This window comes from Phacochoerus africanus, chromosome 1, assembly GCF_016906955.1.
Source record: "Phacochoerus africanus isolate WHEZ1 chromosome 1, ROS_Pafr_v1, whole genome shotgun sequence".
Classification (NCBI taxonomy): Eukaryota; Metazoa; Chordata; class Mammalia; order Artiodactyla; family Suidae; genus Phacochoerus; species Phacochoerus africanus.
Window position 1 is genome coordinate 237,193,805 of NC_062544.1, and position 18,202 is coordinate 237,212,006.

Here is an 18,202-nt window from a genome sequence, read left to right on the forward strand (position 1 = left end):
CATTAGGAAGGACTTTCTTGTTCCAAGTGGCAGAACCAGGTTAAACGAACTCAAAGGAAAACAGGAAAACTCAAAGGAAAACAACCAGCAGTGGTGTTGACTGAACCAACAAACCAGAAGAAATATACAGATGCTAGAACAAAGTCAGACTGTTGATTATAATAAAGAGGTGTCTCTGAATGCTTTACCAAAAAGTCCCATGTATAAATATAGAGACTGACTTGGGGTTTTTTGTCAGTTTGTTTTGTCTTTTTATAGCTGCACTGGTAGTCTATGGAAGTTCCCAGGCTAGGGGTCAAATTAGAGCTATAGCTGCCAGACTACACGACAGCCACAGTAATGTGGGATCTGAGCCATGTCTGTGACCTAAACCACCACAGTTCACGGCAATACCAGATCTTTAACCCACCGAGTGCAGCCAGGGATTGAACCCATGTCCTCATGGATACTAACCAGTTTCATTACCTCTGAGCCACAATGGAAACTCTGACTTACTTTAAAAATCTTAATGTTCCTCTAAGCTTACACCTTTGTAAATTAACTATCCTCTGACTATCCTATTTCAGTTGTGCTGGGGGGTTCTTATTTTTTTACTAACTGATATAAGCATACAAGGAGGAATCACCATAGATTTCAGAAACAAAAATGCCATGAAAAAACAAACTCGACAGAGAACAACTTGTATCTGAGATAACCACAGTTTACAAAGCAATTATGATGTTTAAATTATTGATTTTTTTAAATATATCCTTGAAGATTTGTGTAAGGATATTGCAAACTTTTAAAAAAACTAAGTAGAGGGGACTTTTGCTTCTGGATACAGTGACGTACCCACATTCATTAATAGAATAGAATCAATTCCTTTCTAACATAAATAATTATTAAGCTAGACAAAATTATGAGAGGCCTATTTTTAGGCATTGGATGACAGGAAGTGTAGTATCAAAAATTTGAGGAAAGATAAACCCCATGAGATGAACCCCATAATCATCGCTGCTTTTAGCCTGGAGATAACTTCTTGACCTTGGCACAATGACCTGGAATTCAGAGAGAATATGGAGGTTCTTGTGAGCCAAGACAGTAGGTATGAGGATGCAGAGTAGCTGGAGAAGCTGAAACACGAGGTTTAGTGCACCAGGCTGTAAGATTCTGTGGAGGGACAGGCAGAAGTCTACATGAGGACACAGGCAAGACTTTCATTAAGGGATGGGCTGCATATGTGCAAAGTGAGACTTCATCAGACTTACCCGAAAACAAATGGTATGGGGTTCAGAGTTCAACACTACTTGTTCAACAGTGCTAGAAGTTGCAGTCTTGTCCTGATAGAAAAGTATAGATTGATAAACCTATAAAATACTAGGGGTATCCTGGGAATCAAGTTGAGACATCACAAGGTTCTGTACAAATTGTTCTTGATCTGTCCAATAAAGTGAAAAACCAAGCCCTGATGAAACACCTCAGGGAATATATAATTTGGAGGAATTTGAATGGTAGGAAATTGCAATGTCTTGAGAAATACTTTACAGTTTTGTCAGATCTGAATTAACCAAGTGAAAACTAGGCTGCAACAAATTAAAGGTGTTAATGAATAATTAAATTTCGTACTAGAACAAAATTATGATACTTAGAAGATCACAGAATCCATATTCTCTACATTGTGTTATCCAAAATGGAGTGTACAATAGCAAATTATGTGATATTCAAAGAAATAGGAAATGTGATCCACAGACACATAAGAAAGCCATCAAAAGAAACTAGTCCTGTGATAGGCCTAAAGTTGATTTTAGCAAACAAAGTTATTAAACAACCTATTGTAAATACATTTAAAAAGTAACAAAATAAAAAAGAAAATCACTGAAATTTCTTGTCAACAGATGTCAGAAGGACTCATAAAATTTGATGATAGGTCAATAGAAATTATCCAATCTGAAAAAATGGCAAGAAGACTGAAGAAAATTCAAGAGAGTAATAGTGACATATTGGATGATAGAAAAGTGGTTTTAACATATATATAACCTGAGTCCTAGAAGCAGAAGAGAAAGTGAACATAACAAAGATGTATTTGAAGAAATAATGGTCAATTTTTTCCAATTTTGATGAAAATATTAATTTACGTATCCATAAACTCAACAAACCCCAGATTGGATAAACACAAAGAAAGAATCTAACTATATCACACTCAAACTACTGAAAAGCAAGTATAAGTAGAAACTCTTGAAAAAAGAGAAAAGAGACCTATTACATACATGAAGAAAACAAGGAACTAACAGAGCGATAACAATGATGTAAACTATAGCTGACTTCTTAGAAATAATGAAAACCAGAAGATACATTTATAAAGGGTTAAAAGGAAAATAATCCATCAATCCAGAATTATGTGCCCAGTTAAAACATCCTTCTAAAACAAGAATAAAATATAGACAAGTTCAAACAAATTAATCTGATAGAATTCATTACCTCAGGTCTTCAATAAAGAAAATGTAAAAAAATATACCTCAGAATGAGGAAAAATAAATTCAGTTTGGAAACTCATACCTGTTGGAAGGCACAAAGAACACTGGAAATAGTAGATAAAGAGGAAAAATAAACTACTGCATTTTTTTTCATACGTTTCTTAAGGGAGTTCCTGTTATGGCACAGTAGAAACGAATCCATGAGGTTGTTGGTTTGATCCATGGCCTTGCTCAGTGGGTTGGGGATCTGGCATTGCCATGAGCTGTGGCTGAGATCCTATGTTGCTGTGGCTGTGGTGTAGGCTGGCAGTTGTAGCTCCAATTCAACCCCTAGCCTGGAAACTTCCACACACTGCAGATTCAGTCTTAAAAAGAAAATAATAATAATAATAATACAAAGTTTCTTAAAAGACATCTGACTCTAGACAAAATTAATAAAATTGAAAGGTTGTATTTATAACATCTGCTAAAGAAAATAATGGGAAAATAACAGTACAAAAATGGAGATGTGGGTAAATGAAATTAAAGTGTTATAAGTTTATTAAATTTAATAAGAGGGAAAGAAGATGGGAAATAGATGTGTAGTGAAAAGTGGGAAGTAGAAATTTATGCAATACTAAATTTACATAGGCTGTGATAAGTTGCATGTTGCATATTGTTAGGGCTAGATGGAAAATAAACAAATGATTAGAAATTGATAAAATAAAATGTAACGCTATAAAATATTGAATTAGGAAGGAATAAAGGCAAAAAAAAGACAAAAGTAATAAATGGAAGAGAAATAATGAAACAGCAACCTACTGAATGGGAGACTATATTTACAAACCATATATCCAATAAGGGGTTAATATCCAAAATAAATAAAATCAAAACAAAATAAATTAAATGGGTAGAGGATATCAATAGAGAAGACATACAGATGGCTAAAAGATACGTGAAATCATGCTCAACCCACCAATAATCAGGGAAATGCAAATCAAAGCTATAATGAGATATCACCTCACACCTGTTAGAATAGCTATTCTCTGGAACATAAGAAATAACAAATGTTAGAGAGGATATGTGAAAAGGAAACCCTCATACACTATTGGTAATACTATAAATTGATATAGCCAATAAAAAACAATATTGAGATTCCTCAAAAAGTTACAAATAAAACTATCATTTAACATAGTTATTCTACTTTTGGGTATTTATCCCAAGCACAAAAAAACAGTAACTTGAAAAAAAAAATCCAACTGCAGGACCTCATGAGGCACAGTTCTATCCCTGGCCTGGTGCAGTGGGTTAAAGGGTCCAATATGCCACAGTTACTGTTTAGGATTCAGCTGTGGCACAGATTCGATCCCTGGCCGGGAAATTTCCATATGCCATTGGTATGGCCATAAAATTTAAAAAAAGAAAAGAAGAGAAGAAATATATGCATCCCAATATTCAGTGAAGCATCATGTACAATGGCCAAGGTATGGAAATAACCTGTTTCTAATGATGGCCAAATGGATAAAGAAGATATGATATATATACACATACACACATATATGCTATTTAGTCATTAAAAAAATGAAAACTTGCCATTTGCTACAATGTGAATGGTCTTTGAAGCGGTAAGTCTAAGTAAAATGTCTGACCGACACCAAATACTGTGTGATTACACTTATCTAAAAGTAAAACAAAAATGGGTCAACTTGCTATACAGTAGAAAATTTACAGAACACTGTAAACCAGCTATAATGGAAAAAATAAAAGTCATTATAAAAACATATTAAAAGAAAATAAAAAATAAAACAAAACAAATGAACAAACAAAATAAGACAACAACAAACTCATAGATATAGAGAATTAGTGGTTACTAGAGAGAAAGGAAGTTGGAAGTGGATAAAACGTGTGAAGAGGGTCAAGTGTATAATGATGGATGGTAACTAGGCTTGTGATGGTGATCACCATTAGTATACACAGATATTGAATTATAATGTCATACTCCTGGAAAAAAAAAAGAATTAACAAAATAGTAGCCAAAAACACAGTCACATTAATAACTATTACATTAAATGTAAACTAAACACTCCAATTAATAGCCAGAGATGTCAGTCTCAATAAAGAATAAGTCCCAACTGAGCTGTGGCTCCATATGAAACACTTTATATAAAAAGACTTAAATTTAAAGGATGAAGGGAGGAAAGTATATTATAAAAACACTAAGCTTAAGAAAACAGGAATGGCTATATTAATACCAGTAAAAGAATATTGCAAAAGATAAAGAATATTTGATAACAGGGAGTTCCTGTTGTGGCTCAGCAGTTAATGAATTTGACTAGCATCCATGAGGATGTAGGTTGAATCCCTGGCTTTGCTCAGTGGATTAAGGATCCAGCATTGCCATGAGCTATGGCGTAGGTCACAGGAACGGCTCCAGTCCTGCATTGATGTGGCTGTGGCGTAGGCAGGGAGCTACAGCTCCAATTGGACCCCTAGCCTGGGAACCTCCATATGCCACAAGTGTGGCCCTAAAAAGAATTTTTGATAATGCTAAAAAATACAATTTCTAAGGAAGACAGAAATCCTAAAGTTATATGTATCTAGCAGAAAATGTCCAAATCAATGAAGAAAAAGTAGAAAAAAACTAAAGGGAGAAATAAACAGAGAATTTTGTACATCATCTCAGTAATGGATAGAAAAATTTAAAAAAAAATAGATCACTAAGTATATAGATTGTCTGAACAACACTATCTATAAATCTCACCTAAAGATATTTATAGGAGACTGTATCCAGTGTCTCCAGAATATAGAGTGCTTATAGAACATTCACCAAGACAGTCCATCCATGGACAATAAAATCAATCTCAAAACATTTCAAAAAATTAAGTCAGAGAACATGTTTTCTGAGTATTAAAATGAAATACTTAATGAAAATCATGATAAATATAGAAAACTACTTCATTTCTTGAGAATTAAATTAATATATTTCTTTTTTTAAGCAAACCTTGTGATTTCTTTAATATATTTCTAAATGACTCATAAATCATAGCATTAATCACACGAGAAAATAAATAAAACTTCATTTGAGGGATAATGAAAAAAACATAAAAACTAAAGTAGCATTCAGAAGGAAATTTTAAATGTCTCTATTAGAAAACAAAGATTTAAAATGACCTAATTTCACATTAAGAAGGAAGAAATGCAAACAAATCAAAATCAAACTAAATGAGAGGAAAGGAATAATGAATAGAACTCAAGGATAAAACAAAAACATACAAAATTTTAAAACTAAATATTATTTTTTGAAAATATTGATAAATTTATTTTACCATTGATTATGAAATATAAAATTTATTCTGCAACATTATAAAAGAAAACAAAAAGTACTAATATCAAGAATAAAAACAGGGATGTTACATTAGGTATCACAGACATTAAACAGATAAGAGAATATTGTGAAAAATTTTATGAAAATAAATTTTATGACTTAAAGTAGAAAATTACTTGGAAAATGCAATTCACCAAAAGTAAAATAAGCAAAAACTGAGTCTGAATAACCCTATCATTCTTAAAAATTTGAATTTGTAATGAAATAAATCTTCACGAAGAGAAAATTTTAGATTGAACAGATTTCACTAGTAAATTTTATCAAATATATAAGGGGAAAATAATGCTAATTTATCAAATTTTTATTTAAAAGAGAGAAAAGAATTTTTTAACTCAAATTAGGAAACCAGCTTAATCTTGATAACCAAAGCCTGAGAGATTACAAGAAAACAACTCCCAATATCCTTCATGATAAAGACACAAAAATCCTCACGAGTGTTAGAAAATCAATTTCATCAATATAAAACAAAGATATTATAAGAATATCTTAAAGATAAAGGATAATGACAAAGAATGTAAAATTGATTTCACATTAAAAAAGAAATCACGTAATTTTCCACAATTACAAAATCAAGAAGATATTTGTGTCATCCTTGTCTTGTTCCTGATCTTAGAGGAAATGCTTTAAGCTTTTCACTGTTAAGTATGATGTTAGCTTTGGGTTTGTCAGATCTGTATTTTATTATGTTGAGGTAGGTTCTCTCTATGCCCACTTTCTGAAGAGTTTTTATCATAAACGGATGTTGAATCTTATCAAAGCTTTTTCTGCATCTGTTGAGATGATCATATTGTTTTTATTCTTCAATTTTCTGATTGATTTGCAGACACTGAAAAATTCTTGTTATTGCTGGGATGAATTCCATTTATCATAGTGTCTGGTACAATCCTGTTACTATATTGTTGCATTTGGTTTGCTAGCATTTTATGAGGATTTTTGCATCTATGTTCATCAGTGATGTTGGCCTATAATTCTATTTTTTGTGTGTGTGTGCTATCTTTGCCTGGTTTTAGTATCAGGGTGATGGTGACCTCATAGAATGTGTCAGGAAGTGTTCCTTCCTCTGCAAATTTTTGAAATAGTTTCAGAAAGACAGTTGTTAAATCTTCTCTCAATGTGTAGTAGAATTCACATATGAAGCCATCTGGTCCTGGGCATTTGTTTATTGAGGGTTTTTAAGTTATTTATTTAATTTCATTACTGGTAATTAGTCTGTTCATATTTTATATTTCTTCCTGGTCCAGTCTTGGAAGTTTGTACCATTCTAAGAATTTGTCCATTTCTTCTAGGTTGTCCATTTTATTGGTGTATAGTTGCTCATAGTCATCTTTAATTGTCTTTTGTATTTCTGTGGTGTCAGTTACAACTTCTCCTTTTTCATTTCTGATTTTCTTGGTTTGGGCCCTTGCCATTTTCATTTTAATGAGACTAGATAAAGATTTGTCATTTTATTTGTCTTTCAAAGAACTCTTTTATTTTCATTGATATTTCCTATTGTTCTTTTAGTCTATATTTCATTTATTTCTGTTCTAATCTTTATGATTTATTTCCTTCTACTAACTTTGGGGTTTGTTTATTCTTCTTTCTCTAGTTGCTTAGACATAAAGCTAAAGCAAGACAAGGATGCCCACTCTCACCACTTTTATTAAACACAGTTTTGGAAGTTCTAGCCATAAAGATCAGAGAAGAAAAGAAGTAAGAATCCAAATTGGAAAAGGAATAAAACTGTCACTGTTTGCAGATGACATGATGCTGAAGATAGAAAATCCTAAAGATGTTACCAGAAATCTACTAGATTTATTTGATGAATTCAGTAAAGTTTCTGGACATAAAGTTAATATACAGAAATCTGTTACATTCCTATATAATAGCAACAAAATAGAAGAAAGAGAAATTAAGGAAACAATATTATTCAATATCATATCAAAAAGAATAAAATACCTAGGAATAAACCTACCTAAGGAGGCAAAATACCTGTACTTCAAAAACTGTAAGATGCTGATGAAAGAAATTGGAGCCAGCACAATACATGGAAAGGTATACTGTGTTCTTATATTGGAAGGATCAAAGTGGTTAAAATGACCATACAATGCAAAGCAATCTATGAATTCAATGTAGTCCCTATCAAATTACCAATGACATTTTGCCCACAACTAGAACAAAACAACTTTGAATTTGTTTGGAAAAAAAAATAGCCAAAAAAAATCTTGAGAAAGAAGAAACCCAGAGGAATCAGGATCCCTGGATTCAGACTATACCACAAATCTACAATATTCAAAACAGTATGGTACTGGTAAAAAACAGAAACACAGACCAATGGAGCAGTATAAAGCCCAGAAATAAATCCATGCACCTATGGTTAATAAGTCTACAACAAAAGAGGTAAGAATACAAAACATAGAAAAGACAGTCTCTTCAATAACTGGTACTGGAAAAACTGGACAGCTACTTGTAAAATAATGACAATTAGACAATTCTCTAACACCATACTCAAAAATAAACTCAAAATGGATAAAAGATCCAAATGTAATACCAGATACTATAAAACTCTTAGAGGAATGTATAGGCAGAACACTCTTTGGCATAAATCATAGCAATATTTTTTTGGATCTGTCTACTAGAGTAATGGAAATAAAAACAAAAATAAACAAATGGGACCTAATTAAACTTAAAAGCTTTTGTAGAGCAAAGGAAACTATAAACAAAATAAAAAGACAACCTATAGAATGGGAGAAAATATTTAAAATCTATGCAATCAGTTCAATATAAACAAAATAAACAACACAATCAAAAAAATGGACAGAAGATCTAAGTAAATATTTCTCCAAAGAAAACATACAGATGGCCAACAGGCATATGAAAAAATGCTTATTATCATTAATTATTAAATAAACTAAAATCAAAACTAAAATGAAGTTATCATCTTATATCAGTCAGAACTGCTATCATCAAAAAGTCTATAAGTAATAAATGCTGGAGAGAGTGTGGAAAAAAAGGAATCCTCCTACACTCTTGGTGGGAATGCAAAATGGTACAGCCACTGTAAGGAACAGATGGGAGATTCCTTAAAAAACTAAAAATAGAACTACCATACAATCCTACAATCCTACTCCTGGTGATATATTTGGAAAAGACGAAAACTCTAATGAGAAAAGATACATGTACCCCAATAATCATTGCAGCACTACTTACAATAGTCAAGACATAGAAGTAGCCTAATTGTCAACTGAGAGATAAACAGATAAAGAATATTACTTAGCCATAAAAAAGAATGAAATGCAATTTGCAGCAACATGGATGGATTGAGAGATCTTCACACTAAGTGAAGTAAGCCAGATAGATAAAGACAAATACCATATGATATCACTTATATGTAGAATCTAAAAATATGATATAAATGAACTTATTTACAAAACAAAAATAGACTCACAGACATAGAAAACAAACTTATGGCTACCAGAATGAATAGCAGGGATGGGAATGTGGGATAAATTCAGAGTTTGAGATTAACATATACATACATGTATATATAAAATAAACAACAAAGACCCACTGTATATGTATATGAATAACTGAATCACTCTGCTGTATACCTGATGCTAATACAATATTGTAAATTAACTTTTCTTCAATTTAAAAAAATGATTAGGAGTTATCGCTGTGGTATAATGGGTTAAAAATCTGACCACAGAGGCCCAGGTAGCTGAAGAGCCACGAATTCAATCCCCAGCCTGGCACAGTGGGTTAAAGGATCTGACATTGCCATAGCTATGGCACGGATCACAGCTACAGCTTGGATTCAATCCTTGGCTGGCCCAGAGAACGTCCACATGCCACAGGTGTGGCCATTTAAAAAAAATGGTTAATAAAAGGAAGATTTGAAATTTCCATTGTGGCTCAGCAGGTTAAGGACCCAACATTGTCTCTATGAGGATATAAATTCAATCCCTGTTCTTGCTCAGTGGGTTAAGGATCCAATCTGGGGTTGCCACAAGCTGTGACATAGGCTGCAGCTACAGCTCAGATTCAACCCTTGGCCCAAGAACTTTCATATGCCATAGGTGTGGCTGTAAAACGAGGAAAAAAAAGGAAAAAAAAAAAAGGAAGATTTGACTGCTCATAGCTAAAAAGACTTCTGAGTTCTGCCCGAGCATTTCTCAGGCAAGTGGAGATGAATATTGTCTGTGAGCATATTGGGAAAGGAAGGGTTGACATTGATATTTTTTAAGAGTTAGAGGGTACTCAACACTAGAGGTCACTGAACACAGGCAATACGATTTTTATTCAGAGGCTGATAGACTAATCTGTCTTTACGGTATCCTAACAACTGGCTGGGACACTTAAGAGAAATCACAGAACTTACACAAGGAGGGAGCTGGCAAGAATGGTTTTCACATTTGGAACAAGAATCATGTTTTAGGATAAGGCAGAAGAGCAGTGTGCCAGATAAGAAAATTGAGGATCTGTTATTAAGTCCTCGCTGTCCTCAGTAAAGCACATGATAATAAGTAGATGTGATGTTACAGGTGATGTTTAAATTACATTGTTTCGCTTTTGATCCCTTAAATTTTGCTGTCACATCAGATAAAACATATGCAAATCAGAGCAGAAAAAGACAGTACCCTGAAACGTTAAGGAACAAATTCCATCGCAAGCCCCTCTATACATCCAGGAAACCCTCCTTCCTATGGTGACCTAAGGAAAATGCATGCGCTTTGGACAAGACCAAGCCCAGAGTAATTCCTGTCTGACCTTGAGCAAGTTATTCAATCTCTATGAATTTCTTAATATAAATAGTGGGTGTGTAAACACATATGACAAGCTTCTTGTAAAAACAAACTTTCTACTTTTCTTTTTCTTAATAAAGAGCATCTTGCAAAAAACAAAAACAAACCAAAACACCCACCAACTAACATCATACTTTATAGTGAAAAAGATGCTCTTTAATAAGGCAAGAAGAAAAGAAAGCATACATATTGAAAATCAAAAAATAAAAGAAAGTTTCTACTGTCTATAGACATCATAATTATATACACAGAAAATTCTATTTAAAAAAATCTCAAAAATACTGCACTAACAAACACATTTGGAGAGCTTACAGTATAAAAAGTCAATATAAAAATCAATTATATTCTGCAGATCATCAATAAACATCTGGAATTTTAAAATTTAAAAAATATCAAAAATATGAAATATTTTTTCTCATTCCCTCTAATTAAGCTATAGATTCAACACAATACCAAATATAATCCTAATAGGCTTTTGGGGTACACACTGACAAATTGTTTCTCAAATTTATATATGACACAAAAATTTAGAATAGAAAAAACAATTTTGAAAAGGAACAAAGTTGGATGATTTATTGGACTTAGTTGCTAAAGCTCCAGTAATCAAGAGAGTGGTATTAGCATCAAGGTAAGCATGTAGATCAATGGAAAAGAAAACAGTGTCCAGTAAAGACCTACATATAGAAGTCAACTGATTCCAACAAAGGTGCCAACATAATTGAATACAATTAAGATATTTTTAGGAAAACTATATTCATAATTTTCCAATCAGCAGCAGCTGGAGGTGGAAGGTTAGCAAGGAACTCTTCTCACAGCCCCACAGATTCTGCCATAAAGACCAAAATGACTGCCAAGAGGTCACAGATAATTGGGCAAAACTGAGATTAGTTCTGCAATAGCCCAGCTTCCTGTATTTGACTCAATGCACTGAGTCACTCCACCCCTATATTTTATTTAAAGTAGCATACTAAAGTTTTTCTAATTGACTTATAGATAATTGGCAGCCAAATTGCAATTATATTTTGAAAAAAATATACATGGGATGAGCAACACAAAAAAAGGATTTTTTTTTTTTATCAAATGAGTTTAGGTTTCACCAATCTACTTTCTTTTTTGATAACAGAACTTCTTGGCAGAAAAAATAATGTATCCATTAATTAGATCTAACCTGCTTCATTTATAGGTGAAGGGCCCTTAACCGAAAACTGATTTTTGCTTTATATGATAAGTAAGGACATCTATACATATACCATATACTTTTTGTTAATACATTATCTCCAATCTAAGATATTTTTAATTGCACAAGCTCATTTTGGTAGAATCATTTCCTAATGAGATTTAGCTTGATTGGAGCAAGAAAAAAAATAACTGTATAAATGCCTCATTTGTTCCTGCTCATTTGAATAACGGCCAAAGTAACATTGTCTCAAAGAGATGTTTTTTTCTAAATGCTGTTTATGCAGTAATAAGTTATTGATGTTAACATTTTCAGTCATTATTACTACAAAGCTAAATATCACTGAAATCCATTCGTTTCTACTTGGTACACAGGATGTGGTCAAGGTTGGGAGGCCCTACATTGAACATATTACATTTTCCCTTTATCGCCTCACCAAGTCCACACAATTTAATTTTTTGTTGCATAATATTTTGATTGTGTGTTAATTTTTTAAATACCCTTCTTCCCAAATAACTACAGTACAAAAATAGTACAGAGAAGGAAAATCATGTTATCACTGTCTTAATACAAAAAGCTTAAATACAAAAGCTGTTACTGGTGGCAGATGGATTTTTGTTCTGAAGAGCTTCATCTTCCTCTCCTTTCTCCCGCCAACACAAAATTAAGCTTTGGTAATTAAATATTTCAGTGAATTTGAATTGTGGAAAAGCCAATTTGGATCTTGGACCATTTAGCATTTATTGTCCATGAGAGGTAAAGGTGGATGATTTAGTCTGAACTATGTTAACTGTCCTCAAAGCAATTTCAAGAGACAATTGTAAATTCTCCAATGTAATTCATACCCTCTGGATCAGGCAGGAATTCCCTGCTCTATTTATTTATGCTATGTTACCAAATATATAAGCAGAAGTCTTGAATATCTCCATTTTTTATTCTCCCCTTTGAGGCAGTTTAGTTGTATATAAGGATCAAATTGAATTTAGTATCCATTGTTCCCATTTTTTGACTTTTTTTAATTGTAGAAATGAGGCAGACTATCATGGAGTAGAAAGAGAAGAAGTGCAATGTATAAGAATATAAGGAGTCCAGTATCTATGAAATTATTTGCCTACTATTGAAATTGAGACATTTTTGAATTGTGTTTCCTGACTTGCTCTGCCATTATCATCATCACATAAGGGAGATGAGTCATCATTAATGTAACTGTTCAAGCACTAAGAGTGGCAGTAATGACCTTCAGAGAAAAGGACTCTACTCTTGGAGTCATCGACCTCTAAGATTTAAATAACACAAAAATGCATCGGCAGGGTAAAGGGGATATTACACAGTAGATTTTACCTCTCTCCACCTAGATTATAACATCCATTACTTTATATGAATTTCCTAACTAGAGGGAACATATTGTAAGAGAATGTCAGTGGAAATCACACACATATTTCAGAACAAAATTCTGCTCCAGAACTTGCTCTTTAAAATGACAATTACCTGAATCTGAAATTTGTACTTTGCCATGATGATAGAAGCTACCACACTGAGATGTTGAAGGGTTCGTCTGTACTGTTGAGCCAGTCCTTTTTGCTGCTGGTCTTTATAAATGTCTCTTCCCCCCTCTAATCTGTCTCTGATTCTGCCATCTAGTAAAACTGGAATCATATGTGCATGGTTGTGACAGGAGTGGCCTTGCTGGGCATTTGAGAAGCCCCTCCCCATTTGAGAGTCCCCTTATTACTAGCCAGAATATAACATTACTAATCATAGGTTGCTTATTATAAAGGATATTTTGTTCTCCCAGAATTTAATTATCAAATTTGCCTAATCAGCAACCAATACATTATGATGGTAGTGTTAACTTTTACAGCACAGTTGAGAGCTCTGGGAAGCCATGGATCCTTATGCATCAAAGGTTATGTAAACAGCACCACCTAGGGACCAAGTCAAAGGCATTATGTCATTCCAGGAGAATTCCTTTAAGGCTGCTCCTCCTTGTGGCCAGTACTGGAATACACTCCTTAATCAACCCTGTGTTACAGTAGAGGGTCGGCGGGGGGTCACCTCCCTTCTTATAAGTTAAGAACAAGAAAGTAGCATTGTCAGAGCAGGAATACACAGCTGTTTGGTACCAGGAGTTAGAATTTGTATGTCAGCAGTTTAGAGGAACTGTCTGAGAAAAAGCTGCCTGACCCCTAGAAGCCTCATGGCCTGTAGGATGCTGGCAGAGGTCATGGGAAACTGAGCTTATATGCAGACCTTCCCACCAGGAGAAGGGAATAGCCTCTGGAGTCCCTGCCACCTTACTGTCCAGGTAACCCATATTGAGCCCATTGGAACTCCTCTCACAAAGCTCTGCTCACTGCACCCACACATACCGTTCAGAAGAATAGTCCTAAATAAAGCATTATAATATGTGGTTTGGGGAAATAATCAACAAAGCTCATGTTAATTTCATTTTAAGAGTTGTTTCCAAGACTAACTCATGACTAAAGCTTCAATGAGAAAAGTAGCACTTTGGTAATCTCCAAACAGAGAGAAAAGTCCTGAACTACCAATGTTTTACCATCAAAATAATATTGACTTCTATCTGTGACATTTATAAAACAGCAGAAAAACCCTTATGTAAATTTGTCTGGGGAAGGAATCAAGAGACAGAGTAGGAGGATGTGGAGTTCTCCTCTTTCCACAAATACATCAGGAATACATCTACAAATGCAACCCTCACAGAATACCTGTTGAACACTAGAAGATGACCTCCAACACCTGAAAGTATAAGGGGACCTCCATGTAACTGGGTAGGATGAAAGAAAATAAAAGGGGAGGAAAGAGGAGGTGAGACAGGACCTATGCCTCTAGAAGGAAGTTGAGGGAAAGAAGTTCCTGAAGCTGGGGAAGTCCCCTCACTATTGGAAGATAAGCTTGGACAGAAAAGGAGCTTCAGAGGCTCCAATGAAGGTACAACAAGCAGTCTGTGGCAGGCATGTCAGAGTGGGACCTACACAGATGGTCCATGCCACCCCTCCATACTCCTCAGGCTAAAACATATGTCCGCTGGCATGAGCAAGTGCTGGGTGCAGGCAAGTGGGATTGAGACAACAAACCCAGGGAGAGGACTGCTTTTGGCTGTGTGGAGACAGCCTGAGGGGCAGAAATGTAGAGAATTGTTAGTGGAAGAAGCCCAGGCCGCCTTGGAAGAAGAACACCATTGTTAAGTGGCATGCAAAGGTCAGGGTCTGCATTGCAGCCTTCCCTCAGATTTTTTACATCTGCTTCCACAGGCTCTAGGAGAAGCTCCTACCTGGATAGGCCCACATGCCCCAGTTGTAGTATCTCCTCTGCCCTCACCCTTCCTGAGTGTGTTCGTGTGTCCTAGCCTCTGCCCTGGTCCCCATCCCACACTGGCTGGCTCAAAAACTCTAGCAGCCTTCCCAGCTTGCTCTCACCTAAACAGGCTCATGTGCTCTGGCTGCCTCAGGAGCAGATGTTAGTGGGTTGCCCACACACAGAGGTGGGGCTGAAAACGTAGCTGAGCCCCAGGGCCCATGCAACTAAGAAAGAAGAGTAAAATCTTTCCTCATAGCCAGGTGAATCACAGATTTACACCTCTGCTGACAGTTTTATAAATTAAATGCCTTGGAGTTCCCATAGTGGTACAGCAGAAACAACTCCAACTAGGAACCATGAGGTGGCGGGTTCAATCCCTGGCCTTGCTCAGTGGGTTAAGAATCCAGCATTGCCGTGAGCTATGGTGTAGGTCACAGATGCAGCTTGGATCTGGTGTTGCTGTGGTTCTGGCATAGGGCAGCAGCAACAACTCCAATTAGACCCCTAGCCTGGGACTCTCCCTATGCCACAGGTGCAGCCCTAAAAAGACAAAAGATAAATAAATAAATAAATAAATAAATAAATAAATAATTCTATGTCTGTGGAACATCTGAACAGACAGTGAGTGCTCCCACAACTGACACAGGTCTGGCTCTAACAATTATGTGCTTTGGGGCAAATACACATAGGACTTGGACCAGACTGGAATCTGAGCTGCCTCCATAGCTCTCACAGCTAGTCCAGGTGCATAACTACTGCAGTCCTGGGACCTGACTTGAGTGGATCTGTACCAGGGGCCTGGTAAAAATGATGCCTAAGATATACCAGGGCAAATTGCTGTCATACCCACAGTTGAGGTGAGGCCAAGAGCAGTGTCAACAACAGTGTACTCTGTGAGCCTGCACAATGGGTAAAAGTTGACACAACAGAGCACACTCACAGGTGAACAGCTCCAGGAGAGGAATACTCAAGGGCTCCTCTCCCATTAGGAGTACTGCAATCCCACCCATCTCACACCACAGATCAGAAACATAGCACAGAAAGAGATATGGGGGCTTCTACTCCAACAACTTGGGAGCAGACCCTGCCTCTGACAGGGCAGTGACAGCTGTAGAGCAAAGAAGAGGCCCCACTCAATATCCAGTGTAGGCTCTGGTCACCACAACATCAGTGACATCTCCTATAAAGGGGATAATGGTCAGAACACACTGAGAAAAGAGGTGACAGGTATGCCTACTAAAAGCAGTGCTCATACCAAAAAATATTAAGCCCACAGAGGCTCCACAGAAATATTTCCACATAAAAATAGCCATCCATGAGTGTATGAGGGTCTTACATCAGGAGAAGAAACCCCAGAGCGTCTGCTTTGAAGGCCAGTGGGGTTTGAGTGCAGGAGCTCCACAAGGCTTGGAGAAACAGACTTCCCTCTAGGAGGGCACACACAAGGTTTCCCATGCACTGGGATCCAGCACAAAGAAGTAATTCCATAGGAGCCTGGGCTATACTTTCCTATTGGTGTTAGAAGTTCTCCTAGGGAGGCAGGTATTGGCTGTGGCTCACTGTGGAGGGAAAGAGGTCCCAAGGAATATTGATAATCATGAGCTCTCCTGGAGGTCACCGTTTAAGCACTCAGACTTCGACCTACCCAAAAGCCCATAGGATCCAGTGATGGAATGCCTCAGACTTAACACTAAGCAGCAGACAGGTTGCCTAAAGTTATACTGAACTCGTAGTCACCTACAAATATATTTAGAGAAATAAACTTTTCCATCCACCAGTGGGCAGGCACCAGTCCCTCAAATAAGGAAGCCTGCACAAGCCCCTGAACCAACCTCACCAATCAAGGGGCAGACACCATAAGCAAAAGGAATCAAGATCCTACAGCCTGCAGAAAGAAGACCACAAACAAAGAAATTTAGACAAAATGAGATGACAAAGGAGATGTCTAAATGAAGAGGAGATAGTCAATCTAGCTGAAAAAGAATTCAGATTAATGATAGTAATGATAATCCAAGATCTAAGAAAAAGAATGAAGGCACAGACCAATAAATTACAAGAAATGTTTAAAAGAGAGCTATAAGATTTAAAGAACAAACAGTGATAAACAACTGAAGTGAAAAATACACTAGGAGGAATAAGTAGCAAAATAACTGAAGACAAAGAATGAAAAAGTGAGCTGGTTACAACTCAACAACAAAAAGATAAACAACCCAATCTAAAAATGGGCAGAAGACCTAAACAGACATTTCTCCAAAAAAAGACATGTGAATGGCCAGTAGGCACAAGAAAAGATACTCAGCATCACTAATTATTAGCAAAATATAAATCAAAACTACAATGAGATACCATGGCACATCTTTCAGAATGGCCATTATTAATAAATCTACAAGACACAAATGCTGGGGAGGTTGTAAAGAAAAGGGAACACTTCTGCACTGTTGGTGGGAATGTAAATTGGTACAACCACTGTGGAAAACAGTATGGAGGAACTCAGAAAAGTAAACATAGAACACCATATGATCAAGCAATCCCACTCTTGGGCATCTAACCAGAGGAAACCATATTTCAAAAAGATACATACACCAGAATGTTCATTGCAGCATGATTCACAATAGCCAAGACATGGAAGCAACCTAAATGTTCATCAATAAAGGAATGGATAAAGAAGATGTGATATATACACATGCGGTGGACTATTACTCAGCCATAAAAAGATTGAAATAATGTCATTTGCTTTGTCTTCAAAATACATTCCATTTGATTCTTTAAGAAATATTGACTTCTTTATAGAAACATGTACTCATTTGATTTGCCCTTTTGATTTAAGGACCAGAATAATACTAGCAAATTCTTTACCAGCACCTCATTTTTTTATTACAATTTTCTACTTCAATACTAGTACATTTGTGTATTTTCATCACTGACAGTAGGAGAAAAGCAAGAAAGATAAATTATTTTACATATGCAAGAATTCTATGTGGGTATATTGCATGCCATTTATTGACACCAGGCAGGTTAGAAGATTACTGGTGTAAATGAGTTTATGTTTCTGAACATTCCTCATGCATAAATTGCATAAATTGCATAAATTCTATTTTATACATAC